The 15,955-nt window shown below is 33.1% G+C and overlaps 1 protein-coding gene across 2 annotated transcripts in view; it reads left to right on the top strand.

Moving 5' to 3' along the window:
• Window positions 1-15,955, top strand: part of LOC141157026 (FRAS1-related extracellular matrix protein 1-like) — a 264,796-nt gene that overhangs the window by 126,412 nt on the left and 122,429 nt on the right. The gene's annotated exons all lie outside the window — the stretch shown is intronic.

Genomic DNA, 15,955 nt, shown 5'->3' with positions numbered 1-15,955 from the left:
CTCTACACTACCCATGTGCATTAAGAATGTGATCAAGGAATTGCAAGTTCAAGACCCTTTGTGGGAATAATAAATATTGTACAAAAAAAAAATATTTAAAAAAATATTTCATAATAAAAAGTGATTCAATCTAATAAAAAACAAATGCTCAAAGAAAAAAAAGACACATAATAATTTATCCCGCCTGGGGAACAGAGCAATATAAAAATACACTGCTCAAAAAAATAAAGGGAACACTGAAATAACACATCCTAGATCTGAATGAATGAAATATTCTCATTGAATACTTTGTTCTGTACAAAGTTGAATGTGCTGACAACAAAATCACACAAAAATCATCAATGGAAATCACATTTATTAACCAATGGAGGCCTGGATTTGAAGTCACCCCCAAAATTAAAGTGGAAAAACACACTGCAGGCTGATCCAACTTTGATGTAATGTCCTTAAAACAAGTCAAAATGAGTCTCAGTATTGTGTGTGGCCTCCACGTGCCTGTATGACCTCCCTACAACGCCTGGGCATGCTCCTGATGAGGCTGAGTATTGTGTGTGGCCTCCACGTGCCTGTATGACCTGCCTACAACGCCTGGGCATGCTCCTGATGAGGCTGAGTATTGTGTGTGGCCTCCACGTGCCTGTATGACCTCCCTACAACGCCTGGGCATGCTCCTGATGAGGCTGAGTATTGTGTGTGGCCTCCACGTGCCTGTATGACCTCCCTACAACGCCTGGGCATGCTCCTGATGAGGCTGAGTATTATGTGTGGCCTCCACATGCCTGTATGACCTCCCTACAACGCCTGGGCATGCTCCTGATGAGGCTGAGTATTGTGTGTGGCCTCCACGTGCCTGTATGACCTCCCTACAACGCCTGGGCATGCTCCTGATGAGGCTGAGTATTGTGTGTGGCCTCCACATGCCTGTACGACCTCCCTACAATGCCTGGGCATGCTCCTGATGAGGATGCGGATGGTCTCCTGTGCGATCTCCTCCCAGACCTGGACTAAAGCATCCGCCAACTCCTGGACAGTCTGTGGTGCAGCGTGACGTTGGTGGATGGAGCGAGATATGATGTCCCAGATGTGGTCAATCGGATTCAGGTCTGGGGTACGGGCGGCCAGTCCATAGCTTCAATGCCTTCATCTTGCAGGAACTGCTGACACACTCCAGCCACATGAGGTCTGGCATTGTCCTGCATTAGGAGGATCCCAGGGCCAACCGCACCAGCATATGGTCTCACAAGGGGTCTGAGGATCTCATCTCGGTACCTAATGGCAGTCAGGCTACCTCTGGCGAGCACATGGAGGGCTGTGCGGCCCTCCAAAGAAATGCCACCCCACACCATTACTGACCCACGGCCAAACCGGTCATGCTGAAGGATGTTGCAGGCAGCAGATCGCTCTCCACGGCGTCTCCAGACTCTGTCACATCTGTCACATGTGCTCAGTATGAACCTGCTTTCATCTGTGAAGAGCACAGGGCGCCAGTGGCGACTTTGCCAATCCTGGTGTTCTGTGGCAAATGCCAAGCGTCCTGCACGGTGTTGGGCTGTGAGCACAACCCCCATCTGTGGACGTCAGGCCCTCATATCACCCTCATGGAGTCGGTTTCTAACCATTTGTGCAGACTCATGCACATTTGTGGCCTGCTGGAGGTCATTTTGCAGGGCTCTGGCAGTGCTCCTCCTGTTCCTCCTTGCACAAAGGCGGAGGTAGCGGTCCTGCTGCTGGGTTGTTGCCCTCCTACGGCCCCCTCCACGTCTCCCGGTGTACTGGCCTGTCTCCTGGTAGCGCCTCCAGCCTCTGGACACTACGCTGACAGACACAGCAAACCTTCTTGCCACAGCTCGCATTGATGTGCCATCCTGGATGAGCTGCACTACCTGAGCAACTTCTGTGGGTGGTAGAGTCCGTCTCATGCTACCACGAGTGTGAAAGCGCAACCAACATTCAAAAGTGACCAAAACATCAACCAGAAAGCATTAGTACTGAGATGTGGTCTGTGGTCCCCACCTGCAGAACCACTCCTTTATTGAGGGTGTCTTGATAATTGCCAATAATTTCCATCTATTGTCCATTCCATTTGCACAACAGCATGTGAAATTGATTGTCAATCAGTGTTGCTTCCTAAGTGGACAGTTTGATTTCACAGAAGTTTGATTTACTGGGAGTTATATTCTGTTGTTTAAGTGTTCCCTTTATTTTTTGAGCAGTGTACGATAAACTGCGACAGAATTGTCATTTTTGTTCATCTTGATCAAAAGTTATCAAAAAATTGTATGTATCACAAAATGTTACCAATAAAAACTATAGCTTGTTACACAAAAAAACAAACCTATATAAACTTTTTTAATGAATTTGATACTTTTTATTCCAGCACAATCTTCATTACAGTACAAATCACCAATCTTGATACTTTAGGAGGGCAAGAGTCCTAATTGTCACCCATATTTTTTATATAAAGAAAAATTAAATATATTTTGCTTATAAAGTTCTACTCATTTTAGATTATTTTCTTATTTTATTTTTCAGCTTTGCAGTATTTTTAGTTTATATTTTTAGCGGCCTGTGCTGCTCTTGGGCTCAACTGTTTTTGCAAAGTGAGTTTATATTTTACCTTCTGCCAGGTTACGTAGCGCAGTAGCTGACATGATTTCTCTGCACAGGGCAACATCATGCAGGAAGGTTAGGGCTGGAGCTGTGGCTCCTGGACGCACTCACAGAACATGCTTTTTAAGATCTTTATGAAACAAAAGTATATTTTGTTAACTTTTAAGGTCTTGTAAGCCAGACAAGTCTCATAACACAGAGGAGACATGGAGCACAGCAAAGTAAAAGGCTCCTGTGTCTTAAGACAACTTGCAATTTAAAGGGCAATAGAAGTTCAGGAAAAAGCTGAAGAAAGTCAGATAAATCAATATATGTGAACTTAATAGAGCAAATCCTATGCGAAAATACCCACTACTATTCATATTTATATATAGTGGGCAGTATTATAGTAGTTATATTCTTGTACATAGGAGCAGTATTATAGTAGTTATATTCTTGTACATATTGGCAGTAATATAGTAGTTATATTCTTGTACATAGGGAGCAGTATTATAGTAGTTATATTCTTGTACATAGGGGCAGTATTATAGTAGTTATATTCTTGTACATAGGGGCAGTATTATAGTAGTTATATTCTTGCACATAGTGGCAGTATTATAGTAGTTATATTCTTGTACATAGGAGTAGTATTATAGTAGTTATATTCTTGTACATAGGGGCAGTATTATAGTAGTTATATTCTTGTACATAGGGGCAGTATTATAGTAGTTATATTCTTGTACATAGGGGGCAATATTATAGTAGTTATATTCTTGTACATAGGGAGAAGTATTATAGTAATTATATTCTTGTACATAGGGGCAGTATTATAGTAGTTATATTCTTGTACATAGGAGCAGTATTATAGTAGTTATATTCTTGTACACAGGGGCAGTATTATAGTAGTTATATTCTTGTACACAGGGGGCAGTATTATAGTAGTTATATTCTTGTACATAGAGGCAGTATTATAGTAGTTATATTCTTGTACATAGGGGCAGTATTATAGTAGTTATATTCTTGTATATAGGAGCAGTATTATAGTAGATATATTCTTGTACATAGGAGCAGTATTATAGTAGTTATATTCTTGTACATAGGGGGCAGTATTATAGTAGTTATATTCTTGTACATAGGAGCAGTATTATAGTAGTTATATTCTTGTACATAGGGGCAGAATTATAGTAGTTATATTCTTGTACATAGGGGCAGTATTATAGTAGTTATATTCTTGTTCATAGGAGCAGTATTATAGTAGTTATATTCTTGTACATATGGGGCAGTATTATAGTAGTTATATTCTTGTACATAGGAGCAATATTATAGTAGTTATATTCTTGTTCATAGGAGCAGTATTATAGTAGTTATATTCTTGTACATAGGAGCAGTATTATAGTAGTTATATTCTTGTTCATAGAAGCAGTATTATAGTAGTTATATTCTTGTACAAAAGAGCAGTATTATAGTAGTTATATTCTTGTATATAGGAGCAGCATTATAGTAGTTATATTCTTGTACATAGGGGCAGTATTATAGTAGTTATATTCTTGTACATAGGAGCAGTATTATAGCAGTTATATTTTTGTACATAGGGGCAGTATTATAGTAGTTATATTCTTGTACATAGGAGCAGTATTATAGTAGTTATATTCTTGTACATATTGGCAGTAATATAGTAGTTATATTCTTGTACATAGGGGGCAGTATTATAGTAGTTATATTCTTGTACATAGGGAGCAGTATTATAGTAGTTATATTCTTGTACATAGGGGCAGTATTATAGTAGTTATATTCTTGTACATAGGGGCAGTATTATAGTAGTTATATTCTTGTACATAGTGGCAGTATTATAGTAGTTATATTCTTGTACATAGGAGTAGTATTATAGTAGTTATATTCTTGTACATAGGGGCAGTATTATAGTAGTTATATTCTTGTACATAGGGGCAGTATTATAGTAGTTATATTCTTGTACATAGGGGCAATATTATAGTAGTTATATTCTTGTACATAGGGAGCAGTATTATAGTAATTATATTCTTGTACATAGGGGCAGTATTATAGTGGTTATATTCTTGTACATAGGAGCAGTATTATAGTAGTTATATTCTTGTACATAGGGGCAGTATTATAGTAGTTATATTCTTGTACACAGGGGGCAGTATTATAGTAGTTATATTCTTGTACATAGGGGCAGTATTATAGTAGTTATATTCTTGTACATAGGGGCAGTATTATAGTAGTTATATTCTTGTATATAGGAGCAGTATTATAGTAGTTATATTCTTGTACATAGGAGCAGTATTATAGTAGTTATATTCTTGTACATAGGGGCAGTATTATAGTAGTTATATTCTTGTACACAGGGGGCAGTATTATAGTAGTTATATTCTTGAACATAGGGGCAGTATTATAGTAGTTATATTCTTGTACATAGGGGCAGTATTATAGTAGTTATATTCTTGTATATAGGAGCAGTATTATAGTAGTTATATTCTTGTACATAGGAGCAGTATTATAGTAGTTATATTCTTGTACATAGGAGCAGTATTATAGTAGTTATATTCTTGTACATAGGGGCAGTATTATAGTAGTTATATTCTTGTACACAGGGGGCAGTATAATAGTAGTTATATTCTTGTACATAGGGGCAGTATTATAGTAGTTATATTCTTGTACATAGGGGCAGTATTATAGTAGTTATATTCTTGTATATAGGAGCAGTATTATAGTAGTTATATTCTTGTACATAGGAGCAGTATTATAGTAGTTATATTCTTGTACATAGGGGGCAGTATTATAGTAGTTATATTCTTGTACATAGGAGCAGTATTATAGTAGTTATATTCTTGTACATAGGGGCAGTATTATAGTAGTTATATTCTTGTACATAGGGGCAGTATTATAGTAGTTATATTCTTGTTCATAGGAGCAGTATTATAGTAGTTATATTCTTGTACATATGGGGCAGTATTTTAGTAGTTATATTCTTGTACATAGGAGCAGTATTATAGTAGTTATATTCTTGTTCATAGGAGCAGTATTATAGTAGTTATATTCTTGTACATAGGAGCAGTATTATAGTAGTTATATTCTTGTTCATAGGAGCAGTATTATAGTAGTTATATTCTTGTACATAGGAGCAGTATTATAGTAGTTATATTCTTGTACATAGGGGCAGTATTATAGTAGTTATATTCTTGCATATAGGAGCAGTATTAAAGTAGTTATACTCTTGTACATAGGGGGCAGTATTATAGTAGTTATATTCTTGTACATAGGGGCAGTATTATGGTAGTTATATTCTTGTACATAGAGGGCAGTATTATAGTAGTTATATTCTTGTACATAGGGGGCAGTATTACAGTAGTTATATTCTTGTACATAGAGACAGTATTATGGTAGTTATATTCTTGTACATAGAGGGCAGTATTATAGTAGTTATATTCTTGTACATAGGGGGCAGTATTACAGTAGTTATATTATTGTACATAGAGGCAGTATTATAGTAGTTATATTCTTGTACATAGGAGCAGTATTATAGTAGTTATATTCTTGTACATAGGAGCAGTATTATAGTAGTTATATTCTTGTACATAGAGGGCAGTATTATAGTAGCTATATTCTTGTACATAGGAGCACTATTATAGTAGTTATATTCTTGTACATAGGGGCAGTATTATAGTAGTTATATTCTTATATATAGGAGCAGTATTATAGTAGTTATATTCTTGTACATAGGAGCAGTATTATAGCAGTTATATTCTTGTACATAGGGGCAGTATTATAGTAGTTATATTCTTGTACATAGGAACAGTATTATAGCAGTTATATTCTTGTATATAGGAGCAGTATTATAGTAGTTATATTCTTGTACATAGGGGCAGTATTATAGTAGTTATATTCTTGTACACAGGGGGCAGTATTATAGTAGTTATATTCTTGTACATAGGAGCAGTATTATAGTAGTTATATTCTTGTACATAGGGGCAGTATTATAGTAGTTATATTCTTGTACATAGGGGCAGTATTATAGTAGTTATATTCTTGTTCATAGGAGCAGTATTATAGTAGTTATATTCTTGTACATATGGGGCAGTATTATAGTAGTTATATTCTTGTACATAGGAGCAGTATTATAGTAGTTATATTCTTGTTCATAGGAGCAGTATTATAGTAGTTATATTCTTGTACATAGGAGCAGTATTATAGTAGTTATATTCTTGTTCATAGGAGCAGTATTATAGTAGTTATATTCTTGTACATAGGAGCAGTATTATAGTAGTTATATTCTTGTACATAGGGGCAGTATTATAGTAGTTATATTCTTGCATATAGGAGCAGTATTAAAGTAGTTATACTCTTGTACATAGGGGGCAGTATTATAGTAGTTATATTCTTGTACATAGGGGCAGTATTATGGTAGTTATATTCTTGTACATAGAGGGCAGTATTATAGTAGTTATATTCTTGTACATAGGGGGCAGTATTACAGTAGTCATATTCTTGTACATAGAGACAGTATTATGGTAGTTATATTCTTGTACATAGAGGGCAGTATTATAGTAGTTATATTCTTGTACATAGGGGGCAGTATTACAGTAGTTATATTATTGTACATAGAGGCAGTATTATAGTAGTTATATTCTTGTACATAGGAGCAGTATTATAGTAGTTATATTCTTGTACATAGGAGCAGTATTATAGTAGTTATATTCTTGTACATAGAGGGCAGTATTATAGTAGCTATATTCTTGTACATAGGAGCACTATTATAGTAGTTATATTCTTGTACATAGGGGCAGTATTATAGTAGTTATATCCTTATATATAGGAGCAGTATTATAGTAGTTATATTCTTGTACATAGGAGCAGTATTATAGCAGTTATATTCTTGTACATAGGGGCAGTATTATAGTAGTTATATTCTTGTACATAGGAACAGTATTATAGCAGTTATATTCTTGTATATAGGAGCAGTATTATAGTAGTTATATTCTTGTACATAGGGGCAGTATTATAGTAGTTATATTCTTGTACACAGGGGGCAGTATTATAGTAGTTATATTCTTGTACATAGGGGCAGTATTATAGTAGTTATATTCTTTTACATAGGGGCAGTATTATAGTAGTTATATTCTTGTATGTAGGAGCAGTATTATAGTAGTTATATTCTTGTACATAGGAGCAGTATTATAGTAGTTATATTCTTGTACATAGGGGGCAGTATTATAGTAGTTATATTCTTGTACATAGTAGCAGTATTATAGTAGTTATATTCTTGTACATAGGGGCAGTATTATAGTAGTTATATTCTTGTACATAGGGGCAGTAATATAGTAGTTATATTCTTGTTCATAGGAGCAGTATTATAGTAGTTATATTCTTGTACATATGGGGCAGTATTATAGCAGTTATATTCTTGTACATAGGAGCAGTATTATAGTAGTTATATTCTTGTTCATAGGAGCAGTATTATAGTAGTTATATTCTTGTACATAGGAGCAGTATTATAGTAGTTATATTCTTGTTCATAGGAGCAGTATTATAGTAGTTATATTCTTGTACATAGGAGCAGTATTATAGTAGTTATATTCTTGTATATAGGAGCAGCATTATAGTAGTTATATTCTTGTACATAGGGGCAGTAATATAGTAGTTATATTCTTGTACATAGGAGCAGTATTATAGCAGTTATATTTTTGTACATAGGGGCAGTATTATAGTAGTTATATTCTTGTACATAGGAGCAGTATTATAGCAGTTATATTCTTGTACATAGGGGCAGTATTATAGTAGTTATATTCTTTTATATAGGAGCAGTATTATAGTAGTTATATTCTTGTACATAGGAGCAGTATTATAGCAGTTATATTCTTGTACATAGGGGCAGTATTATAGTAGTTATATTCTTGTACATAGGAGCAGTATTACAGTAGTTATATTCTTGTTCATAGGAGCAGTATTATAGTAGTTATATTCTTGTACATATGGGGCAGTATTATAGTAGTTATATTCTTGTACATAGGAGCACTATTATAGCAGTTATATTCTTGTACATAGCGGCAGTATTATAGTAGTTATATTCTTATATATAGGAGCAGTATTATAGTAGTTATATTCTTGTACATAGGAGCAGTATTATAGCAGTTATATTCTTGTATATAGGAGCAGTATTATAGTAGTTATATTCTTGTACATAGGAGCAGTATTATAGTAGTTATATTCTTGTACATAGGGGGCAGTATTATAGTAGTTATATTCTTGTACATAGGAGCACTATTATAGTAGTTATATTCTTGTACATAGGGGCAGTATTATAGTAGTTATATTCTTGTACATATGGAGCAGTATTAAAGTAGTTATACTCTTGTACATAGGGGGCAGTATTATAGTAGTTATATTCTTGTACATAGGGGCAGTACTATAGTAGTTATATTCTTGTACATAGGGGCAGTATTATGGTAGTTATATTCTTGTACATAGAGGGCAGTATTATAGTAGTTATATTCTTGTACATAGGGGGCAGTATTACAGTAGTTATATTCTTGTACATAGAGACAGTATTATGGTAGTTATATTCTTGTACATAGAGGGCAGTATTATAGTAGTTATATTCTTGTACATAGGGGGCAGTATTACAGTAGTTATATTCTTGTACATAGAGGCAGTATTATAGTAGTTATATTCTTGTACATAGGAGCAGTATTATAGTAGTTATATTCTTGTACATAGGAGCAGTATTATAGTAGTTATATTCTTGTACATAGAGGGCAGTATTATAGTAGTTATATTCTTGTACATAGGAGCACTATTATAGTAGTTATATTCTTATATATAGGAGCAGTATTATAGTAGTTATATTCTTGTACATAGGAGCAGTATTATAGCAGTTATATTCTTGTACATAGGGGCAGTATTATAGTAGTTATATTCTTGTACATAGGAACAGTATTATAGCAGTTATATTCTTGTATATAGGAGCAGTATTATAGTAGTTATATTCTTGTACATAGGAGCAGTATTATAGCAGTTATATTCTTGTACATAGGGGCAGTATTATAGTAGTTATATTCTTGTACATAGGAACAGTATTATAGCAGTTATATTCTTGTATATAGGAGCAGTATTATAGTAGTTATATTCTTGTACATAGGGGGCAGTATTATAGTAGTTATATTCTTGTACATAGGAGCACTATTATAGTAGTTATATTCTTGTACATAGGGGCAGTATTATAGTAGTTATATTCTTGTACATATGGAGCAGTATTAAAGTAGTTATACTCTTGTACATAGGGGGCAGTATTATAGTGGTTATATTCTTGTACATAGGGGCAGTACTATAGTAGTTATATTCTTGTATATAGGAGCAGCATTATAGTAGTTATATTCTTGTACATAGGGGCAGTATTATAGTAGTTATATTCTTGTACATAGGAGCAGTATTATAGCAGTTATATTTTTGTACATAGGGGCAGTATTATAGTAGTTATATTCTTGTACATAGGAGCAGTATTATAGCAGTTATATTTTTGTACATAGGGGCAGTATTATAGTAGTTATATTCTTTTATATAGGAGCAGTATTATAGTAGTTATATTCTTGTACATAGGAGCAGTATTATAGCAGTTATATTCTTGTACATAGGGGCAGTATTATAGTAGTTATATTCTTGTACATAGGAGCAGTATTACAGTAGTTATATTCTTGTTCATAGGAGCAGTATTATAGTAGTTATATTCTTGTACATAGGAGCAGTATTATAGCAGTTATATTCTTGTACATAGGGGCAGTATTATAGTAGTTATATTCTTATATATAGGAGCAGTATTATAGTAGCTATATTCTTGTACATAGGAGCAGTATTATAGCAGTTATATTCTTGTACATAGGGGCAGTATTATAGTAGTTATATTCTTGTACATAGGAACAGTATTATAGCAGTTATATTCTTGTATATAGGAGCAGTATTATAGTAGTTATATTCTTGTACATAGGAGCAGTATTATAGTAGTTATATTCTTGTACATATGGGGCAGTATTATAGTAGTTATATTCTTGTACATAGGAGCAGTATTATAGCAGTTATATTCTTGTACATAGCGGCAGTATTATAGTAGTTATATTCTTATATATAGGAGCAGTATTATAGTAGTTATATTCTTGTACATAGGAGCAGTATTATAGCAGTTATATTCTTGTATATAGGAGCAGTATTATAGTAGTTATATTCTTGTACATAGGAGCAGTATTATAGTAGTTATATTCTTGTACATAGGGGGCAGTATTATAGTAGTTATATTCTTGTACATAGGAGCACTATTATAGTAGTTATATTCTTGTACATAGGGGCAGTATTATAGTAGTTATATTCTTGTACATATGGAGCAGTATTAAAGTAGTTATACTCTTGTACATAGGGGGCAGTATTATAGTAGTTATATTCTTGTACATAGGGGCAGTACTATAGTAGTTATATTCTTGTACATAGGGGCAGTATTATGGTAGTTATATTCTTGTACATAGAGGGCAGTATTATAGTAGTTATATTCTTGTACATAGGGGGCAGTATTACAGTAGTTATATTCTTGTACATAGAGACAGTATTACGGTAGTTATATTCTTGTACATAGAGGGCAGTATTATAGTAGTTATATTCTTGTACATAGGGGGCAGTATTACAGTAGTTATATTCTTGTACATAGAGGCAGTATTATAGTAGTTATATTCTTGTACATAGGAGCAGTATTATAGTAGTTATATTCTTGTACATAGGAGCAGTATTAAAGTAGTTATACTCTTGTACATAGGGGGCAGTATTATAGTAGTTATATTCTTGTACATAGGGGCAGTACTATAGTAGTTATATTCTTGTACATAGGGGCAGTATTATGGTAGTTATATTCTTGTACATAGAGGGCAGTATTATAGTAGTTATATTCTTGTACATAGGGGGCAGTATTACAGTAGTTATATTCTTGTACATAGAGACAGTATTACGGTAGTTATATTCTTGTACATAGAGGGCAGTATTACAGTAGTTATATTCTTGTACATAGAGGCAGTATTATAGTAGTTATATTCTTGTACATAGGAACAGTATTATAGCAGTTATATTCTTGTATATAGGAGCAGTATTATAGTAGTTATATTCTTGTACATAGGAGCAGTATTATAGTAGTTATATTCTTGTACATAGGGGGCAGTATTATAGTAGTTATATTCTTGTACATAGGAGCACTATTATAGTAGTTATATTCTTGTACATAGGGGCAGTATTATAGTAGTTATATTCTTGTACATATGGAGCAGTATTAAAGTAGTTATACTCTTGTACATAGGGGGCAGTATTATAGTAGTTATATTCTTGTACATAGGGGCAGTACTATAGTAGTTATATTCTTGTACATAGGGGCAGTATTATGGTAGTTATATTCTTGTACATAGAGGGCAGTATTATAGTAGTTATATTCTTGTACATAGGGGGCAGTATTACAGTAGTTATATTCTTGTACATAGAGACAGTATTACGGTAGTTATATTCTTGTACATAGAGGGCAGTATTATAGTAGTTATATTCTTGTACATAGGGGGCAGTATTACAGTAGTTATATTCTTGTACATAGAGGCAGTATTATAGTAGTTATATTCTTGTACATAGGAGCAGTATTATAGTAGTTATATTCTTGTACATAGGAGCAGTATTATAGTAGTTATATTCTTGTACATAAAGGGCAGTATTATAGTAGTTATATTCTTGTACATAGGAGCACTATTATAGTAGTTATATTCCTATATATAGGAGCAGTATTATAGTAGTTATATTCTTGTACATAGGAGCAGTATTATAGCAGTTATATTCTTGTACATAGGGGCAGTATTATAGTAGTTATATTCTTGTACATAGGAACAGTATTATAGCAGTTATATTCTTGTATATAGGAGCAGTATTATAGTAGTTATATTCTTGTACATAGGAGCAGTATTATAGCAGTTATATTCTTGTACATAGGGGCAGTATTATAGTAGTTATATTCTTGTACATAGGAACAGTATTATAGCAGTTATATTCTTGTATATAGGAGCAGTATTATAGTAGTTATATTCTTGTACATAGGGGGCAGTATTATAGTAGTTATATTCTTGTACATAGGAGCACTATTATAGTAGTTATATTCTTGTACATAGGGGCAGTATTATAGTAGTTATATTCTTGTACATATGGAGCAGTATTAAAGTAGTTATACTCTTGTACATAGGGGGCAGTATTATAGTAGTTATATTCTTGTACATAGGGGCAGTACTATAGTAGTTATATTCTTGTATATAGGAGCAGCATTATAGTAGTTATATTCTTGTACATAGGGGCAGTATTATAGCAGTTATATTCTTGTACATAGGAGCAGTATTATAGCAGTTATATTTTTGTACATAGGGGCAGTATTATAGTAGTTATATTCTTGTACATAGGAGCAGTATTATAGCAGTTATATTCTTGTACATAGGGGCAGTATTATAGTAGTTATATTCTTTTATATAGGAGCAGTATTATAGTAGTTATATTCTTGTACATAGGAGCAGTATTATAGCAGTTATATTCTTGTACATAGGGGCAGTATTATAGTAGTTATATTCTTGTACATAGGAGCAGTATTACAGTAGTTATATTCTTGTTCATAGGAGCAGTATTATAGTAGTTATATTCTTGTACATAGGAGCAGTATTATAGCAGTTATATTCTTGTACATAGGGGCAGTATTATAGTAGTTATATTCTTATATATAGGAGCAGTATTATAGTAGCTATATTCTTGTACATAGGAGCAGTATTATAGCAGTTATATTCTTGTACATAGGGGCAGTATTATAGTAGTTATATTCTTGTACATAGGAACAGTATTATAGCAGTTATATTCTTGTATATAGGAGCAGTATTATAGTAGTTATATTCTTGTACATAGGAGCAGTATTATAGTAGTTATATTCTTGTACATAGGGGGCAGTATTATAGTAGTTATATTCTTGTACATAGGAGCAGTATTATAGCAGTTATATTTTTGTACATAGGGGCAGTATTATAGTAGTTATATTCTTGTACACAGGGGGCAGTATTATAGTAGTTATATTCTTGTACATAGGGGCAGTATTATAGTAGTTATATTCTTGTACATAGGGGCAGTATTATAGTAGTTATATTCTTGTATATAGGAGCAGTATTATAGTAGTTATATTCTTGTACATAGGAGCAGTATTATAGTAGTTATATTCTTGTACATAGGGGGCAGTATTATAGTAGTTATATTCTTGTACATAGGAGCAGTATTATAGTAGTTATATTCTTGTACATAGGGGCAGTATTATAGTAGTTATATTCTTGTACATAGGGGCAGTATTATAGTAGTTATATTCTTGTTCATAGGAGCAGTATTATAGTAGTTATATTCTTGTACATATGGGGCAGTATTATAGTAGTTATATTCTTGTTCATAGGAGCAGTATTATAGTAGTTATATTCTTGTACATAGGAGCAGTATTATAGTAGTTATATTCTTGTTCATAGGAGCAGTATTATAGTAGTTATATTCTTGTACATAGGAGCAGTATTATAGTAGTTATATTCTTGTACATAGGGGCAGTATTATAGTAGTTATATTCTTGTATATAGGAGCAGTATTATAGTAGTTATATTCTTGTACATAGGAGCAGTATTATAGCAGTTATATTCTTGTACATAGGGGCAGTATTATAGTAGTTATATTCTTGTACATAGGAACAGTATTATAGCAGTTATATTCTTGTATATAGGAGCAGTATTATAGTAGTTATATTCTTGTACATAGGGGCAGTATTATAGTAGTTATATTCTTGTACACAGGGGGCAGTATTATAGTAGTTATATTCTTGTACATAGGAGCAGTATTATAGTAGTTATATTCTTGTACATAGGGGCAGTATTATAGTAGTTATATTCTTGTACATAGGGGCAGTATTATAGTAGTTATATTCTTGTTCATAGGAGCAGTATTATAGTAGTTATATTCTTGTACATATGGGGCAGTATTATAGTAGTTATATTCTTGTACATAGGAGCAGTATTATAGTAGTTATATTCTTGTTCATAGGAGCAGTATTATAGTAGTTATATTCTTGTACATAGGAGCAGTATTATAGTAGTTATATTCTTGTTCATAGGAGCAGTATTATAGTAGTTATATTCTTGTACATAGGAGCAGTATTATAGTAGTTATATTCTTGTACATAGGGGCAGTATTATAGTAGTTATATTCTTGCATATAGGAGCAGTATTAAAGTAGTTATACTCTTGTACATAGGGGGCAGTATTATAGTAGTTATATTCTTGTACATAGGGGCAGTATTATGGTAGTTATATTCTTGTACATAGAGGGCAGTATTATAGTAGTTATATTCTTGTACATAGGGGGCAGTATTACAGTAGTCATATTCTTGTACATAGAGACAGTATTATGGTAGTTATATTCTTGTACATAGAGGGCAGTATTATAGTAGTTATATTCTTGTACATAGGGGGCAGTATTACAGTAGTTATATTATTGTACATAGAGGCAGTATTATAGTAGTTATATTCTTGTACATAGGAGCAGTATTATAGTAGTTATATTCTTGTACATAGGAGCAGTATTATAGTAGTTATATTCTTGTACATAGAGGGCAGTATTATAGTAGCTATATTCTTGTACATAGGAGCACTATTATAGTAGTTATATTCTTGTACATAGGGGCAGTATTATAGTAGTTATATCCTTATATATAGGAGCAGTATTATAGTAGTTATATTCTTGTACATAGGAGCAGTATTATAGCAGTTATATTCTTGTACATAGGGGCAGTATTATAGTAGTTATATTCTTGTACATAGGAACAGTATTATAGCAGTTATATTCTTGTATATAGGAGCAGTATTATAGTAGTTATATTCTTGTACATAGGGGCAGTATTATAGTAGTTATATTCTTGTACACAGGGGGCAGTATTATAGTAGTTATATTCTTGTACATAGGGGCAGTATTATAGTAGTTATATTCTTTTACATAGGGGCAGTATTATAGTAGTTATATTCTTGTATATAGGAGCAGTATTATAGTAGTTATATTCTTGTACATAGGAGCAGTATTATAGTAGTTATATTCTTGTACATAGGGGGCAGTATTATAGTAGTTATATTCTTGTACATAGTAGCAGTATTATAGTAGTTATATTCTTGTACATAGGGGCAGTATTATAGTAGTTATATTCTTGTACATAGGGGCAGTAATATAGTAGTTATATTCTTGTTCATAGGAGCAGTATTATAGTAGTTATATTCTTGTACATATGGGGCAGCAT

Source organism: Phyllobates terribilis, unplaced genomic scaffold, assembly GCF_046119375.1.
Source record: "Phyllobates terribilis strain yellow unplaced genomic scaffold, ASM4611937v1 Scaffold_8__6_contigs__length_399053987, whole genome shotgun sequence".
Taxonomy (NCBI): Eukaryota; Metazoa; Chordata; class Amphibia; order Anura; family Dendrobatidae; genus Phyllobates; species Phyllobates terribilis.
This window is presented reverse-complemented; position numbering and strand designations above follow the sequence as displayed.